At 37.7% G+C, this 18,414-nt stretch overlaps 1 protein-coding gene across 2 annotated transcripts in view; it reads right to left on the reverse strand.

Annotated features, from left to right (window-relative positions):
* LOC118226409 (zinc finger MYND domain-containing protein 11-like) overlaps positions 1-14,315 on the reverse strand; it is a 57,353-nt gene extending 43,038 nt beyond the window's left edge. Inside the window, exons 1-2 of one of the 2 annotated variants that reach the window (XM_035416002.1) lie at positions 14,127-14,315; positions 11,518-11,591 (exon numbers count right to left, since the gene is read on the reverse strand). The gene's annotated coding sequence lies outside the window, so the exon portion shown is untranslated. The remainder of the gene's footprint in view (positions 1-11,517; positions 11,592-14,126) is intronic. The other variant, XM_035416001.1, reaches the window with a different exon arrangement.
* Between the last annotated feature and the right edge of the window lie 4,099 nt (positions 14,316-18,414).

The following is an 18,414-nucleotide window of genomic DNA, read 5'->3' on the forward strand; positions in this document are numbered from 1 at the left end:
GCCTGGAGTCTCAAAAGACCCACCTTGTCAAATCGCCAAGTACAGTTTTAGAACGTTTACCATCAGACGTCTTGGAATTTTGCAAGTTGCATCCAGTCTCGTTGCGAATCATTGATCTGAACTGGCCTTTAGTCAGCTACATTCAGAGGTGGGTAGTAACGCGTTATATTTACTCCGTTACATTTAGGACTTAAGTAACTTTTTGAATAAATTGTACTTGTAAGAGTAGTTTTAATGCAACATACTTTTCACTTTTACTCGAGTATATTTGCGAAGAAAAAATGTTACTTTTACTCTGTTATATTCAGCTACATTCCGCTCGTTACTTTTATTTTTTACTCATTTTTTATTCAATGCACGTTCTGTTTGTTTCATTCTCTCAGAGAGACTTCAGCCAAAGAGGCTGACTGGTCTTTGCTTTGGCTCTGTCACAGCACCAAATGACTCCGTTTCACCAATCAAATGTAGCCAGTCACAGCACACAGAAGGATGAGTGGGCGACCATAATGGCTGAAACAACGGCGGGTGATTCGTAGGAGGCAGAACACCCCTGGCCTCACGTTCAAACTATGTTTTACTTACAGACTACCAAAAACAGTAGTTACATTATGCGCTGCCTTCTTTGTCTGCCTAGAAATGTGGAAATTTCAGCCTACAAGAACTCAACTTCGAACTTGAGAAAATATGTGGCGGTAAGTTGTAGGTTAGTTTTGGCTGTGGATAGCTAACTATAGCCGCGTTTCCACCAAAATTACCCGGAACTTTCAGTCCCAGGAACTACTTTACCAGGAACTAAAAGGTTCCTTCAGCCAATGGTTGTCTGCGTTTCCACCGGGGTCTAAAGTACCGCGAAGATTAGGCAAATTAGCCCACTGGCGTTGTCGTCGGTCCATCTGTCATATGATTTCTTCTGTAACCCCATACTACCACCGAAGTAGCCTACATTATTTTCTAATAACCGGGACAGCCCGGAGGGGTTTATTCCACTTATATACAACGGGTTACCAACAATGACTATATATGGTTACTTTTGTATTTATTGATTTTCATATATCCTCTCAAACACATTCATTAACAGCAGAAAACATGCACACGTTGTAAACAATTTGCTGTTTTATTACTTTCTCGTCGTCAATTCCATATAGGCTAATCGCAAAATGACAAGAATAGAACGAAAACTCGGACTTGCGTGAAAATGTAAATTAGTAGAGGTACAGCCACCGTTTGCTTTCCTTCGAAGTTACTGCTAGCCGAGCAGCGAAGTGTGCCCTCCAGATGCGAACCATGCACCATAAATGAGTCCATAGTCTTCCTGGTCTTTTCGTGGAATTGAAAAATGGCAGTAAAATTGAGTAAAATTACGGCAGTCTGAAAAAGCTAAAGGGAAGATTACTAGAATTAACCTGTTATTTTACCCGGATAAAAAGTGCGGAAGGTGATTTCCAGTTTGCTTGTACTGTATCACCAATGTTAATTATGCAGAACTACCGCATACCTCACATAACTGTATCAAACGTTTTGAGTCAGTTACAACGGGCTAACAAAGAAAATCTGGAAGAAAATATTCAACAACCGAATTAATCCGTTTGAATGTTTTGGTAGCCTACGTAATATGCTGTCCCAGCACGAATGCTTAGCATTTTATAAAACGAATACTAAAGCAAGAAAAGAACAGAAGAGCACACGTTATAATTCCAAGACGTTGACAGGCTATAACCAAAAGTAGGCTACTGCGCCGCATAACATACAAGTTTGAGTTGAAGTTATTATGAAAATAAATTGGTTTGCCGCTGCATATTTTCAAACAAGGCGGGTAATGGCGGAAAATAAATACAACACAAATGCTACGAATACTCGACCAATCAGAAATGTTCAGCGCTGCAAGCTCCACCCAAAAGGTTCCTGTACTTTCGGAAAGTACTACCCCCCGAGCAGGAACGTTTTGGGGGGTAAAACAAAGCCCCCAGAACTAAATTTAGACCCTAGTTCCTGCGGTGGAAACGCACCGAGTTCCTCAAAAGGTTCCTAGTTCCGGGGTATAGTTCCTGCGGTGGAAACGCGGCTTATTTGACTGAGTGGTCATTTATTGTCTTGGACAATCCGTTTGTGAAATATACGCGCATAATAGCTGTGCCTAATACCACACGCCTTGTTTACAGCGTTGTCGCCCTTTTTAGTACAGTCTGGCTTGATTGACAATTCATTTATTCAGTAGGTGAGAGTATAAACTTTCTAACGATGTATAACATGTCTAATTTTGCTTTTGGAATAGCGTTTTTTAGGTCAGCATAACCAAAATTTTTCTTATCATCGCATTCACTTATGCATTCACTCATGAAACGTGGTCAACTATTATTCGTAATTTCTTGGGAAATTACTATTATTATTGAGGACTTCTGGGCATAGCTAAGCCGCATGTTTGCTGATAGACCTAGCTGACATCGTTTTCTGGAGCAAAACAGAAGCGGATTGAACTGTATTGTTGATTTACTGTCTCTGTCTCCATCTACTGAACACAGATAAGATTTCATCATTGCTATGTAAGTAGGCTATTATTGTTCAAAATACTTCGGTTATATACGTTATTTTTTAAATTGAGTGTGTTTAAATAGGTTACTGGTATTAATGTGGATATTTCACACTGTAATGTAAGCGTTAGTTAGTAGTGTAATAGTTTTTGTGAAGCATGCAACAGTCATGACGTGAGCGCTGGAACATTGCATACCATTGCATAGCATATATGTTTACGCTAAACCGGAAGTTCTGCACATATTCCGCGCAAGGCATCATGGGACTTTGGAATATTGTGGATAAGTGCATCATAAGGTACAATAATAGTGCGACAAAGCATTATGTTTTCCACATATAAAGTTTCTGTCTGAATTTGAGCAGGCTCCTCTTTGTTGTGATGATGAGTCTATTTTAATGGATAAATCCCCTGCAGCCTCATTGATATTTTTTCTGTCAAGGGAGGGTTCACCCCAACAAACTGATGAGGTATACAGACTTAATAGAGTACAACAGAAAGCGAAAATCCTCCTCTTCTGACGAACCTCCTGTGTATTGTTTTATTTAAAGGGATATGATTTAGGCCATATTTGAATTTGCACATGGCTATTTTATATTTTGTTTATTTCTATTGACCAAGCATTTACAATTTTATATTTTGGACATTTGGATTTTTACGTTCATCTTGCTCTCCTTATTTCAACATTAAATCAGATTATATGAAGTAACTCATTACTTGAGTAGTCTTTTCACAAGATACTTTCTTACTCGTACTCAAGTAATTATTTGGATGACAACGTTTACTTCTACTTGAGTCATTATTATTTTAAATTAACAATACTTTTACTTGAGTACAGTTTTTTCGCTACTCTACCCACCTCTGACTACATTGCAACGTTGCAACAAGGTAGCATTGCATTCGAGAGATGGTATGCGAGGTCGGTACCGGTCGGTAGCGTTAGCTAGCGTTTTTTCAAATTGTTAGCTGACATTAGATTGTGTTAATTACATTAGCTAGCTAGCTAACGCAACATTACCTGATATGAGAGATGGATACTGTGCGCAACGTTGTCTAAACTAACGTTGCCTGTCTTGACATGGTCCGGTAGGTAGCGTTAACTGTGCAAATAGCTATGTAATTTAGTAACGTTACATTGTAATCAAATGTAATACGAAATCTACATCAACAAATAATATGACCTCATGTTTCCCAAAAATGTTTTAGGTTTCCATAACCCCCCCCCCCCCCCCCCTTTTCTCTGTTATTGTAACGCTAGCAGACACCGGAAAAAACAGTACTCCGCTCACACGCAAGTTAGTTGAAGAGCGAGCTTGTTGCGTTTGCTCCGCCTATCCTCTCTGGCCGACCAACCACTCATGGGTGATGGAAAACTTGTCACTAACTATGCGCCGCTTGTGATTTTTTCCCGGGAATGTCGCCACAGACACCCAGTTCTTTAATCATAAATTATAATAATAATAATAATATAAATTATCAATCACCATTGTATTAACTAATTCAGCGATAGATAGTGACTTAACAGACATTCATTTTAATGAAAATCTTCTAGATTATTTCTTTAAGTAGCAAATATTTTATAGCGTGACTTGTGTAAATTACTTCCATCTGTTGAGGAGGAGGATGCACTCTAAATTACATGCATTTGGTATGCTGTCAAAAAAATGAATGGTCAGTAAAGCCTTTGTAAAACTTTTAACGGGACAGGGTGAGCACTGTTGCTGTCTCGGATAATATCAGACTCTGAGGTCATCTGAATAATTACTGCTAATTTAATTTCACAAAAATCGACATCATTCGGAAAATAAGATGGATCCTACGATTCTTCAAAAATCCCACCTCAGTCTGGAATTTCCTATCAACTCCTAACTTTGATAAATGAGGACTAAATGCCCTGCCCCTATACAACTACAACCTCACATCCAGCTTCCAATAAAATTATCTGACTTTCATTTTAAAAATGCCATCCAGCTGGCCTTTCATCTATAAACATAGCTTTTCTGTTAAAAATTACTTACATGGAACAACAAGGTCAATGAAATCTTTGTTCTTGTGAATCTAGTTTGAAAATGATTAGAAGGAGAGGGGGAAGAGTGCAGTTGAATTCCTGGAGTGTGGGGCAAGAGGGAGTGATTAGTGTGAAAAGGACAAGTGACAGGAAATGCTCTCCATCTCATGGTTGTTCATTTTTCTGTATTTTACTTGTTCCCTTCACCCAAACATTAAGGGACATAGACCCTGATTTCACATCTTTTCTCATAACCTCCTATAGATAAAACATGCATACAATTAGACCCCCAGACCTGGGCTGGTGCGGGGAACAAGATATTGGCTGAAGGCACAACAAGATGCGTGACTGAGGTGCGATGGTGAGCAGAGGCTAAAGTGCCAACATGGCGGCATGCAGCCCCTAGACGCCAAAGCCTCACTGCTTGTAAAAACAACCTTCTAACATCAACCACGGAATTGGACAACAAAAGCCAATTTGTCTATTCAATCCCATACAATGTTATTCATCCCAGGGTGTAGGTCCTTGTGAGATCTATTGAAGGTCACCGTTGCCTCTGTCCGCAATGGAGGCAGACAAAAACCAGCCAGGTGACGGCAGCTACAACCCAGCACCCAGCACCAACTCGACAAAGAGAGAAAGACATTTCTACTGATACATAAAATCTCATCTTCATCTACATTATAGTCAGTGTGCTTGTATCAATAAATAAAAAACCTGACATCCTTGGAATGTTACAACAGAAATAAAAGACTAAAGATCTAGCCTCAAATTCAGCCATCATCAGATTGATACTCTACAAAAACAATTATTTTCTCCAAACCACAGTCAAAGTTCCCACCACTCAGATATAAAATATAAATATAGCTGCAAGCAGCAATGCGGGGTCCTATGAACACGTCCAAGCCGGGTAAAGACTAGGCGAAGGAGAAAAGAGTCCAAGCGGCATAGATTTCAGGATTTTGGACAATCTACATACCCGTGCGTGAGACGATCCAACTTCCGGTTCATGAGAAACATTACTTCGAAATATGACTGTGCATTAGCATGGAGTGCCAACTTTGTGACGCCACAAATAACACAATTTTTAACGAAACGACTTGTCCTTCTCTCCCTTGATCGAGAGAATACCCAAGAGTACACATGTGCCATGGTGACGGAATCAGGTAAAGCGTTCATGAGATGATGAGTTTTAAAGCGTTATATTAGCATTAGCTTCCTGCCAAAATATCTGCAGATATCTGATATCTGCAACTGCGTCGACATGGTACAACATCGTAGTTCCCTCTTCATGCCCAGTCTGTTTCAAGTCCCTAGATTATTGTTGTAAAAAGTTATAAGCATTATTAATTAAAATTTGTGGCCAAATTCTGTTTTTTTTAAATATCAGTTTCTCCGCCATCTTGGAATGGATCTCTTAGCAGTTAACACCCTATAGGGAGACATGCACCATACACATGCATGGGCAATTTCGGACCAATCAGACTTACGGTTTATTAGAAGAAACTTTCTATAGGTTTTGCCAAATTTTCAATCTGCAGAAAAATCCATCATGGCGGACTTTATGGGTTCTTGAGGCATATTTATTCCTCATGAGGAATGACACAAGTACACCTGGTTTCAGGAATTTTCTTCAAACGGGGTGGAAATGCCAGCATGTTGAAATTTGTGTTTTGAATCGGTTACTATAGCGCCACCTATCGACGAATCATGGTCATTCTTTTTAGCATAATTACTCATGGTCTCTAGTTTCAACCTGGTAATTTATATCATTTTTGGTCAACAACTTTTTGAGTTATTTGACCATTTCCAGGAAAAGAAGAAGAATAATAATAATAATAATAATAATAATAATAATAATAATAATAAATAATAATAACAAAAACAATAGGGTTCCTACTTCGTAGGACCCCTAATGAAAGAAAACAAAACTGTGAAAGAAATCATTCTGGACTTACAAACCAGAAGAACAGGAGACAGTCTAATTTTTTCTTCAATTCCCAAAGGAGCATCTGACAACCTAGAAGTTATAATAAAAAAACTTTACGCAATCAGTGCTTAACTCCCTGCAGTCAACTTACACTGGAATGAACTGTGAAGAAAATAACTTTCCATTATGCTGACCGTATGGGTGCACAGAACAAATATAAACAGGAATAATATTACCAGAGGTCCCTAACCTATCGTTGCAATATCTGAATGTTACAAACAGACAGAACCGATTAATAGCAAGAGGATGGAAATAAGAGGGACCAAGTCTGGCTTCAGTGTCCAGTTCTCCTACAAAATGAATGAGTGACGCAGTACTGGACCCTATCTTAAAACAGCAAAGGCAAAAGGGCAAACATGCTTCTCTTGTGTTCAATATACTGTATATGGGCTGTCCTTCAGCATGCTCTGGCTCTTCTGAGACTTTATACCATGCCCAGCAACTACCTAAAATTCACCACCTATCCGAACTTACCTACATACACACATTTTCTTCCTCTCTCTCTCTGCCTATAATTGATTCTCTATTTGTGTTTTATGCTTATAAATTTATGCGTGTCTGCATGTGCTTTCATGTTTGCCTGAAATAAGGGGGTCTAATTATTTTTTAAAACCTTTAATAAAAAGGGAAATACTGACAATTTCTTGTACAGGAAATATCTGTGTTGTCGTGACAAATGCACCTCTAATGTCCCCTATGAAGTTTGTTAGCTAGAGCATTAGGGGCATTGGCTCCCTGGAAAAACTATTTTAATGGTTTGCCTCCAGGACAAAATAAGGGCAGATTTGTGTTTTTTGCATGAGACCCATCTCACATATTCAGAGCATGTAAAATATAAAACTATACTACAGATTAACAGAATTCTCTTTTCATCTTACAAATCTTACAAAGAATCTCTATATGATTAATATAAACATTCAAAATCACAATAAAATAACTACAACAAACCCAGAAGAATGTTACATCATCAGGAAATGATAAAAGAAACATGATAATGGATCAAATGATGACAACCCACACTTTTCCCCACCATCCTTTCAAAGCTAATGGATTTCCCTGAATCTGCCATCATCTTGGGAGGTGACTTCAACAGTTATTATCCAACCCTTGATCAATCAAATAGTGCAAACAATCGCAGATACCGGCGAAATTCATATACGTGACTGACATACAACAGGACTTGGTGATAGTTGGTGTTTAAAAAACTCCAATTGTAAAAGAATACATCTATATTACTCTTCCTATCATGGATCCTTTTCTGACACAAACTATGTCCTGACAAGTAATTCATGGATATATGATCCTGATATTCATCCCATAATAATTTCGGATCACGAACCAATTAGCTTCAACCTGCTGAATGAAACCAAACTCAAACCCCCCACTAGGTCATGATTCAACTCATCTTTCTAAAAGACACAGAATTCAACAGTCTTTATCAGAGGGTGGCTTTTATTGAACCGAACAGAAATATCACCTTTATTCATTATCTCATACTCCACTCACCAAGAAATTGAACACAAACCTCAACTATAACTGACAGATGTAAACGTCTCGCTGGTCCAGTCACCCTCAGAACAGATGCAAAATGAGACACAAACTTCAACTTGACAATATCATAGATCAAATACAATACCTCACACAACAAATTAGAGACATGATTATAATGAATATAATGACAAGCCAGAAAATCTCTGGCTAATCGATTAAAAATGAACAAAGAAAAAACACCCCAGCCATCAAAGACTGACGGGGTAACATAATACGGACTACATATGACATGAACAGAACTTTCAGAACTTTTTAAAGAAGTTAAGAGGAATCGGATAACGACCCCAACCAATTAGGTTAGATTCGACCCAATTAGACACTAGATCATCCCATAACAACAGAATGATTTTAAGAAGTCTTTTTAAGTCACCTGGATCAGATGATTACCCTGCTGAATTGTACAAACCTTTTTGGCAATTAATAGCACAATCAATCATTAGTATGACCACAAAAATAAAGACATACATGTACACAACCATTCCACCAGAAATTAATACTGCTCACAGGGCTCTACAATGCTCCCATTTTAGGAGCATTTGCTCCTGAAAATTGGTGTCTGCTAACTGGAATAATAATTTAGGAGCACATCTACAAATTGTGACGCATTCATGTGATCATGAGCACACAAATGCATTGCAATTAGTAAATGTGCTACTAAACTCAGAAGCACACATTAGTGTAGAGCCTAATTTTGGTTCTGCTCAAGCCCAATAAGGATCTAACTCTCTGGTCTATATACTCGCCCTGTAGGTTTGATCAACTGTGACATAGAAATCATCAGTAAAGAACTAGAATGGAATTGGTAATCATCTAATTCCATAGCAAACAACCTTCATAAAAGGCAGATACTCCTCCAAAAACATACACTGCCAATCATTTCAATGCAATCAGCACATCACTGGATGCCTAAAAAACATTCGACAGAGTCAACTGGAACTTTTTATTTGCTACGTTAAAGAAGTTTGGTTTTGGAGAAATTTTCACCCAATGGATTCAAATCCTGTATAACCACAGCATCTGTAATCACTAATGGTCTCACATCACAATCTTTAACACAGCACAGAGGCATGAGACAAGGATGTCCACTCTCTCCAGCACTGTTTCCCATATTTGTAGAACCGCTGCTGACATTTACCAGAATACAGATGGCAGACACATCCCATAAAATAGGTCTATATGCAGACAATATTCTCTTATATCTACAAAATCCAATAACCCTTCATCCATCCAGAAGACTTAATAGACTAAGACACTTCCTTTCAACATCTATCTCTAAACAGATTCACACCAATACAGACTTCAAAATCAAAAAGAAACCTTTTATTTTCAACAAATAGAAACTACAAGGAATCACTTACCTGGAAAACAACTCACTGACACCATTCACAGCACTATTCCAGAGATATGATATAGATTTAAAAAGCAATACTATTAAATTGGAAAGGCAAAGATAAACTCACTATCAATGGATAAATCTACTGATAGACGACATGACGAGGGGAAAAAAACAGCACTCTCCAAAAGCCAAATAAAATCATTCAATGAAATTCAGGAATTCTTTACTGGTAAGCTCAAAATGAACCTAAATGGAAGTACTGTCTATTCTTTCATCCAGTGCCCTGGAGATGTACATGTGTATTACCTGTTCCTTTTATATTTCAAGTGCAGTCATACATTTTTTATATGTAAATATCTCTCAGCAACAAACCACTACTTAATTTCCCTCAGCATTCAACACAATTGCGAGCTGTACACCACCCAGCTGCATTTTATATTTGGACATATACAACTGTGTTTTCTTAACCACATCACAATCTATAGCTACATACAGGCTGCATCACATTTATGAAACAATGTATCCAAAGAGTGCAGGTAGTAACAATGTACATGGTGTCCACAGATTGTGACAGCGCAGAAACATATTTTTATAAGACAAAAATGTACAGATTATTATTTATATGCTAACAACAAAAATTTGGCAAATTGTTTCATATATACCTTATTGCTAGAATTCATAGCCTTTTCCAGACTTTTGATCTCTTTTCTCAATCATATTTTAGAGATGTGTTTGTATTGCCAGGTGGATTGTGTGAACTGTCTGCAACAAATAAAAGTATATAGCCTATGTATATACACACATCAGGAGATAAACCACATGAGTGAAATCATGGTATGCAAATAAATGATGTCAGGTTGCCAAGCACAGCAATATGCACAGCTACTGAAATATTATTATTATTATTATTATTATTATTATTATATTATATATTTTTTGAATTTTGTCTTTTGCTCATGTTTTTAATCAAATAGAAGGCAGGACTTCAAAGGACTCATTTAGATAGGGTCCATGCTTTTAAAATTTTTCATTTCAATTATTGAACCTATCTTTTTAAAACTGAGCTGTACTACTTTCAAAGGAATGCGAATTAAAAAGATGTGCCAAAAATCAGTATTGGGTAAGGTCACTGCATCATGAGTATTGTTTTGGTCAGTTCTGAATGGTAAAAGGTATGCTAATGAACTACAGGTTAACATAACACTATGATGCCACTCAAACCCCCCCAATCACATTAAATTTTAATATCTATCTAACTGATGATGTCATGAATGAAACAACTGAACATTATATTTTGGATGTCTTATGGGTCACAGCTTCGAACAGCACAGCAAATTAATTCTGAATGAACAATCACCTGTCCTGACCACTCCTGTCCCCAGATTTTGAAAAAAGTGTAGGCCATATCCATGTATATTACTTTACTGTTAAAGAAAACAGACCAAAATTTAATTACCATCACACCCGTTTTAACAAACCTGTGAAGCATATTTTTTATCAGACACTTATGGTCAGTAAATTCAAATAAAAGCATTTAATTTCCCCCATCTCATCAAAGAAACCAACAGACACAAGCACTTGTAAACATTTTACCCCCTCCTGAGAACCAACAAGGAACATTTTGTATCACAGCCTGTCCCCACTGCACCTCATACAGTCACAGTGAAGACCTATGCCAGAGGGGATTTCAGTAAGGCCATGAGAAGCTTATTCTTCCAAACTGTTTGCATGACTAGCCTAATATATTCATATTTTTACGAGATGAAATGCAACCTGGAAATACAATTTGGTATGTTTCTGATCACTGGCTTGTAAACTAGCGTGTAAACCCTGAAACATGAACGTTTATATTTATTTTACTAGGCAATGGCATCAAAGCCTTGCAGCATGGATACTCAAATCAGGCCCTGGTGGCCAGTAGTACTGCTGCTGTTCATTCTACACCTGTAATTAATAACTTATTTACACCTGGAAGATCAGCTGAGGAGGACATGTGAATTTCAACCTCACAGCAACCAAAGCACCAAGAAGTAGCAGCCCAGAAGCAATTTATTGATTTTTTTATTTGCTGCACATGTATATTACAAAGGATCCCATTGACTTACAAATTTGAAGGAGGAAGTGGAGTTGGATTGGACACACCCTCAGAAAACCTGCCACAAACATCACCCGACAAGCCCTGAAATGGAACCCCCAAGGAACAAGAAAAAGAGGTCGCCCCAGGAACAGCTGGAGAAGAGGTGTCCAGGCAGAAATGTCTGGGAGTGGGGTCAACTGGGGAGATCTTGAAAGAACCGCCAACAACTGAGTGAAGTGGAGGACATTTGTCAATGGCCAATGCTCCCTAGAGGAGCAAAGGGCTTAAGAAAGAAGACATGTATATTACATCATGTTACATTAATTTAGCAGATGCTCTTATCCACACAGACTTGCAATTTAGACAAGTAGGCTACTGTATCTATAAATCTCTATAAGACTCATTAGTATTTGACTGCCATTGGTCAGTCAAATGTTACTTCATTACGGCTCTCAAGTTTTTAGCCGGCTGTCATAAAAATACAGAATTCTGTTTTCAGTGTGTATTTGGTAAAAATGTGTATACATCAGGAATGAAATATAGACTGCCTGCCCAAGTCTACAATTCTGTATTCCTAAAAGGTTTCCAGAGCAAAAATATAAATAAAGCATTCATTTGGCTACTATGGCCTGGACTCAGTCCTGGACTTTTCGTTCACTTTTTAATGACAAATAATGCCTTGTGCCTAAATTGTACCCTTTTCCTTCACAAACACAGATCTGCATGTTTTTATCTAATGGTAAACTTGATTGAACTGTGTTTGTGAAGAATGCATGTGATTATTGTGACTCAAATGTAAGGACAAACGCTGATTCAATCCAGGCCTGTGTGCACCCATAGAAGTACAGCCATACCTCCCCTCCAGAACCCAAAAGTAAAGGCACATTTTCCTGCTAATAGGCTGGTCCTGGAGGGCTGCAGCATCTGCTCTTAGTCCCCTGATTCAACCAATTTCATACATTGCCTCAACAGACTTAGTTTATCTCCCCAATTCTAAGAGTTTTAATGATCTGGAGATGGCAGGAAAACCTGCTTGACTCTATTAACTACCCATACTATGGAACATAAAAGTAAATGAAGGAATTAAAGGTTCAAATGTATGTGGGTTTATACCATTTGTTTATATTGCCTTTCAGTAAAGGTTCAAATGAATGTGGGTTTATACCATTTGTTTATATTGCCTTTCAGCAATTTGCTGAAAACAGGCTGAACAGTTGAAAGGGTGTTCTTTCATCTACTTGAATTATTTTTGAGGAAAAACACTGCATATTTTTGAGAATGAACACTGCATGCTGAAATGCATTTTGTACTTTGTGATTGTGTCTGTGTCACTGTAAATTCTTTAATGCAGTTAAGGCTGTGTATTTACTGCATGTACTGTATAATCAAATTTATCAGCATTCAAAATGTCATACTAATTTGAGGGTTCATAGATTTTTATTATTATTACGTTGATAGATCAGCCTCTAAAATTACATTTTTCATATTCAATAATTAAGGTTAAGGAAGTACGCCAAAGCAACACAGGCAACCGGGGAACACGCAACATTCTGGCCCCCAACATTTAATATGCGCTGGCATGTACACTATTTTAGAATTAAGGCAAACGATGATTCATTCCTACCCATCACGTCTACACACAAATATTTTAATAGTTTGTTGTGGCTGGTTACATTACACTAGTTTTTAGGAACTGTCGCAAATTAGTATTTGGCAATTCCGAGAAGAAACTATGGTGCAATGTATCAAATGATCTTGAAACTAAAACATTTTTACTTCTTATGGAGATATATTAAGTATTCTGTTCTATCTGTTTTGTCGTACTAAACAGCTACACGAGGATACAGACGAAAAATATGAGGTATGTATCTACTACTCAGAAAAAATATTGGTGCCACAAATATGAAATCTTGAATAAAAAACACAAAAACAAAGTAGCTAGTCTGTATCTTATACAAAGACAGAAACTCGGAATACATTTTCTTCCATAGTTAAGTGATTAATATAGCGTATTAATATTTGTTTTCCAAAGACCACTTGCATCTAGTGACATTACTTTAAAATATGATACGGCAATGGCGGAATGCAGACGCACTGGGCAGTGTCTCCCTATTCGGGGCTCGTCTGATTCCCGGAGTAAGTGTTCAGGAATGTCCGGGGATCTCGACGACTGCACAGGCCACCTCGCCAATTCTTCCACTGACACCTTCCAGATCTATAATTCCGTTAAGAACTACCAGGGACAGATCCAACCACTACATAAACTAACACGATTCGCAAATATGTACCATGGAAAAATTCAGAGTTATGAAGATGAAAGGCGCTTATAGACCAGCCACACTTCAGTGATGGCAATTGATTGCTAGACTCTTTCGACACATAGCTATTCTGTCCATCGTAAACAAACGTATGAACTATACTATGATTGTTTCTCCAATCCCCGATTTTAGAGTTTATACGTAAATTTGTAACAGCAAAGGGGAAGACTCTTCATTCGTAAAGAATACTGTACTCGTAAGACGCCATGTTAATAATCCCCCATCACACTAAAAGAAATGCATCTATTCTAGGTACAGTTAGTGCTGCTTTCTTTTAGCCTAGTGGTTTAGCTTAGATTTCTTTGAAAATTCAACTTACCTTTTTTGAAATGTAGCACCAATGCAAGGCCGTGTTAACTCGTCAAATATACAGAACAAGGGCTGTTACATTTGTATTTCCGGAATAGTTTGCTTATGTCTGAATTATGGTTTGTGCACATCCACAGTTCAGACTGTAGAGGTAAACACATAAGCGCCAGCAGACATAGGGACTCTAGTGGCCGGACGAAGAGCTGCTACTTCGATTCTTTTGTCACACATCATTTTGTCATCACATTATGTAAATATAATGGATCTCTAGGCGAATAATAATCATAATAATAATAATAATTATTATTATTATTATTTACTGACGTAGACCATGCATTTCTTTCCTTTTTTACTCAAAAGACATCCATTTTTCGGACGGAGCATCTATTCCTATCATAAAAGTGTAACTGCAATTATTGCGATTTTTGTAATGCTCCAACAGCACCCCTATTTCAAGACCGCCATTTAGATTAATCGCATTCAGTAGCCATAATAACGGAGAAACACAAGTGATTACACTTTTAAATGGCCTAAATATGCACGCACACCGCATACGAAAGGCCATAATTGTGTTTATAACATGTTTCTATTTGGATGAATTAATATTTTAACATTCGTTACACGTTAAAATGTCTAATAAATTCATAAACCATGATAAAATATTTAGCTAATTTCTAGTTAATCACTGGATATTAACATTTTTCAAATGATAAATAATTGTAATATTTATTTACACATGGAATTCATTTTAAAAAGAGGCATATTAACAATCAGAGAGCAGTTGCAGCAGGATGAGATTACAATGGCAGATTGCTGCAGGTGATGTGATTTTCCCCTTTTAAGAGGGTGGGGGTGATGGTGCTTTAGATCATGAGTGCCTTTCTTTCTCCACACTTCTTTATTTATTTTTTATTTTTTACATTACTTTCATACAGGTTTATACTCATCTCACCTGTAAAACCAGTTTTTTTTAATTTATTTTTTTAGCACACTCTAACCTGGCCGTTCAGTTCTTGAGGCTTACCAATGGTTTTCATCTTGCGGTGAACGTTCTAGGGTTATGCTGGTGTAATTTTCTCTTTATGGTAGTCATTGACACATCTATGCTTACATCCAGGAGGGTGTTCTTGATCTGTTCGACTGTCAAATTGTGGGTTTTCTTCACAATTTGAATAATTATTCAGTCATCCACTACAGTGCCCTTCTGTGGTTAACAAGGTTGTTACTGCTGAGCTAAGTGGGTGCAATGTTTCAAACAGTTGATTTGACACACTCAGTGTTTTGACTGTCTCAGACCAGTTTATTCTGCTTTTTCAGCCTAATGATGGCCTGTTTTAGTGGCATTGACATTTATTTTCTCCTTATACTGAGAGACAACAGTAATAGACTCCAAATGCAAATTCCACACCTAGAATAATTTCTAGACCTTTTGTTAGCTTTTTTGCCCATGAAAGCAAAGATACACAGCTGACCAAGAAACAGCTGAGCGGCCAATTGTCCCATTATTTTTTGCTCCCATAAAATGGGGGGACTTTCGATAAAAAGGGCTTAACAGTAATTCCTACATGAATAACCCAAGATGGATGTAAATACCTTCAAATTAAAGTCTGCACTTTAACATGACATATAATTAATCATATTCATTGTTTTATTTCAAAACCAGTGTATGGTGCGCAAAGCCAAAACAACAAAAGATTGTGTTATTGTTCCAGTACTTTTGCATTTAACTGTATGTGTAGCATTTAAAATAGAAGATGTGCTATTATCATGGGTTCTCCAGCAAATATTGTGAGGCTTGCTGTGGTTTTTTTTCTAGAAAGAAAACTATACTAGGTATTGTGCTTTAGAGTCAAAACAATGCATAGCATCCACAAATAGTTGTTTTTTTAATATGCAAAGTAGGAGAAAATCATATTAAGGAAATCACTTCAGATCAAATAATAAGAGGGAGGTAACAGAAGCTTGGCATTGGTGAGTTGGTGACAGGTGTGCACCTCATCACAAGGTCAGACTAGAGTGGGGTAGGCGTGTATTTAATTGTGTTCAATGGACAATGGACTGGATTCCATTAAAATAGCACCTTTCATTTCGTGATTTCAGTGCACATGCTCAGCTGTGTGCATTAAGCCTAATACGACTCCAGATGTGTTTTTAAAGGTTTGAAAATTGTAAACGTCTTACACTCAGTGACCAGTGTTTAACTGAGATAAACTATGCGGTAGCTGCCCACGGTATTGATTCCCTATGAAGGGAAACCTGTCCTTATTCTTCAAAATAATTTGGATTATGCATATTATTTCAATTGGGAAATTTAGTTGACTACTGTTCCGTGTTTAGCGAAATATTCAATGTATGTTGTGTTGTAATTTTAAAGTCCTAAATGGAAGGAAACATATTCAATATTTTTATACAACAATTTTATGTGAAGGTTTAAGTACATTTTTTTATACTTGCAGAACATTGTGACATTGCAAGCCTGCAAAAGGAATGACCATATGTGTAATCACTTAAAGGAACGCCACATTACAGTTGAAATATGCCACGCTAAAAGTTAAAGATATTGCAGTTTATATATTTGCCATATATAGCACACAGGTAGGCTATATTGCATAAAAAACCATAAACCCATGGGAACACATACCATGATCACCATAAGGAATTTGTCAAGCTGTATTGGTAAAGAAAGAAGTCATTTCCATTTACTCATGAGTCAAAGTTAAGATCAAATATTAATTGAATCCAGAATATTTGAAAATACACAGAGTAAGATTTCTGATCTCAGATTATATGTAGTACATTTGAATGAATTTGAAAAGAATACAGTTGAGGCCAAAAGTTAGGCCATACACTTACGGTGAAGCCACACTATATGCGGCGAGGCCGCAGTGGAGAAGGCAAAAATTCAACTTTGACCCCCTCGCCGCGTCGCTGTAACCAATCTGATTTGATCTAATGATCCGTCAAGTAAATTGTCCCTATTTTTTTCTAATTTTAGTTCCACATTCTATCGTTCCACATTGGAGGACCTAACTCGTAATTTCCATATCGGGTTTCCCAACTTAATAAAATCTCCTACGGAGACATTGATAAGAGGAACGCAGAGTGGAGAAAAGTCTCTGAAATTGTCGGTGGCTCTGCAATGTTAGCTACTATCACTGTCCAGTCTGAATAAAAATCATTTTGCAGTAACCTAGCTCTGAAAAATGTTAATAAGCTGCCTAGCTAGGCTGTCTAATGTCTAGCTATAGTGAGTAACAACACACAATAACAAACAAAAAAAAAATCTTCCTAATGTATTCGTTGCAAGTTGTTCGTTTCTACCAGCCACCTAGCTAGCTGACCAGTAACTCTGAAGGCATTATCTGGCTAATTAGCCAGACAATGTTTTTGTTGTTGGTTGTTACTCACTAGCTAGATATTAAACAGCCTATCTAGGCAACTGACTGACATCTTTCAGATCTAGGTTACTGCAAAAATTATTTTTATTCAGACAGGACAATGAATATGAAACACGATATTAAACCCGGTCAACATTTAACGAACACAACTGTCTGTCAAAAATAGGTGACACGCCCACAAACAGCCGATTGTGGGGCCGCGGCACGGCGACAAGCGGCCGTCGCCGCGTATAGTGTGGCTTCACCGTCACAGTGCATGTCCACTGCAGCGTAGAAAGCAGCGCGATTTGATGCCTCCCATTCATTTCCTATGGGACACGCGTCAATCTGCACCGCAATGCATTCTGGTAGCGGCGCGCTGAAGCGACGGGTTGCAGCGCGATGAAAAAGTTGAGCAAAGCCCAACTTTATCCAAATGAATCCGTCGAGCGCGTTCCATTGACCCAATCAGGTGAAGGCTGCGCTGCTGTTTCTTCAGCCGGTTAGCCAAAATCTTGTTCGGTAAAAAAGTTTTGAGGATGGAGGAAAACCTGATGATTTCTGTAGCTGCATTCCCGGTGTTCTACGAGGTAGAGAGCAGCTATTACTAGCTTCTTGTTGCGGTCCATGGCGGGTTTGAGATATATTGTGATGTTATGTGGATTTAAAATCGGCGGCGAATTATCCGGTTTGATATACGATAGATAGCTAGCTTGTTAACTTGGCACTAACTCCGCTAGCCCTAACCCAAAAACTTAATTTAAACAAATGAAGTCAGTTATACTTAGAGAGTAATGTTAATATTATTATGGTTATTCCACTCCCTTGCAAGCTTATTAGACAAAGTGTATTGTGATGCTCCTATATTTACACACGTTGCATTAACGGGAACACATTTTCAGCACGACTTCGTAAAACCCA

The sequence above is a fragment of the Anguilla anguilla genome, chromosome 4 (assembly GCF_013347855.1).
Source record: "Anguilla anguilla isolate fAngAng1 chromosome 4, fAngAng1.pri, whole genome shotgun sequence".
NCBI classification, from domain to species: domain Eukaryota; kingdom Metazoa; phylum Chordata; class Actinopteri; order Anguilliformes; family Anguillidae; genus Anguilla; species Anguilla anguilla.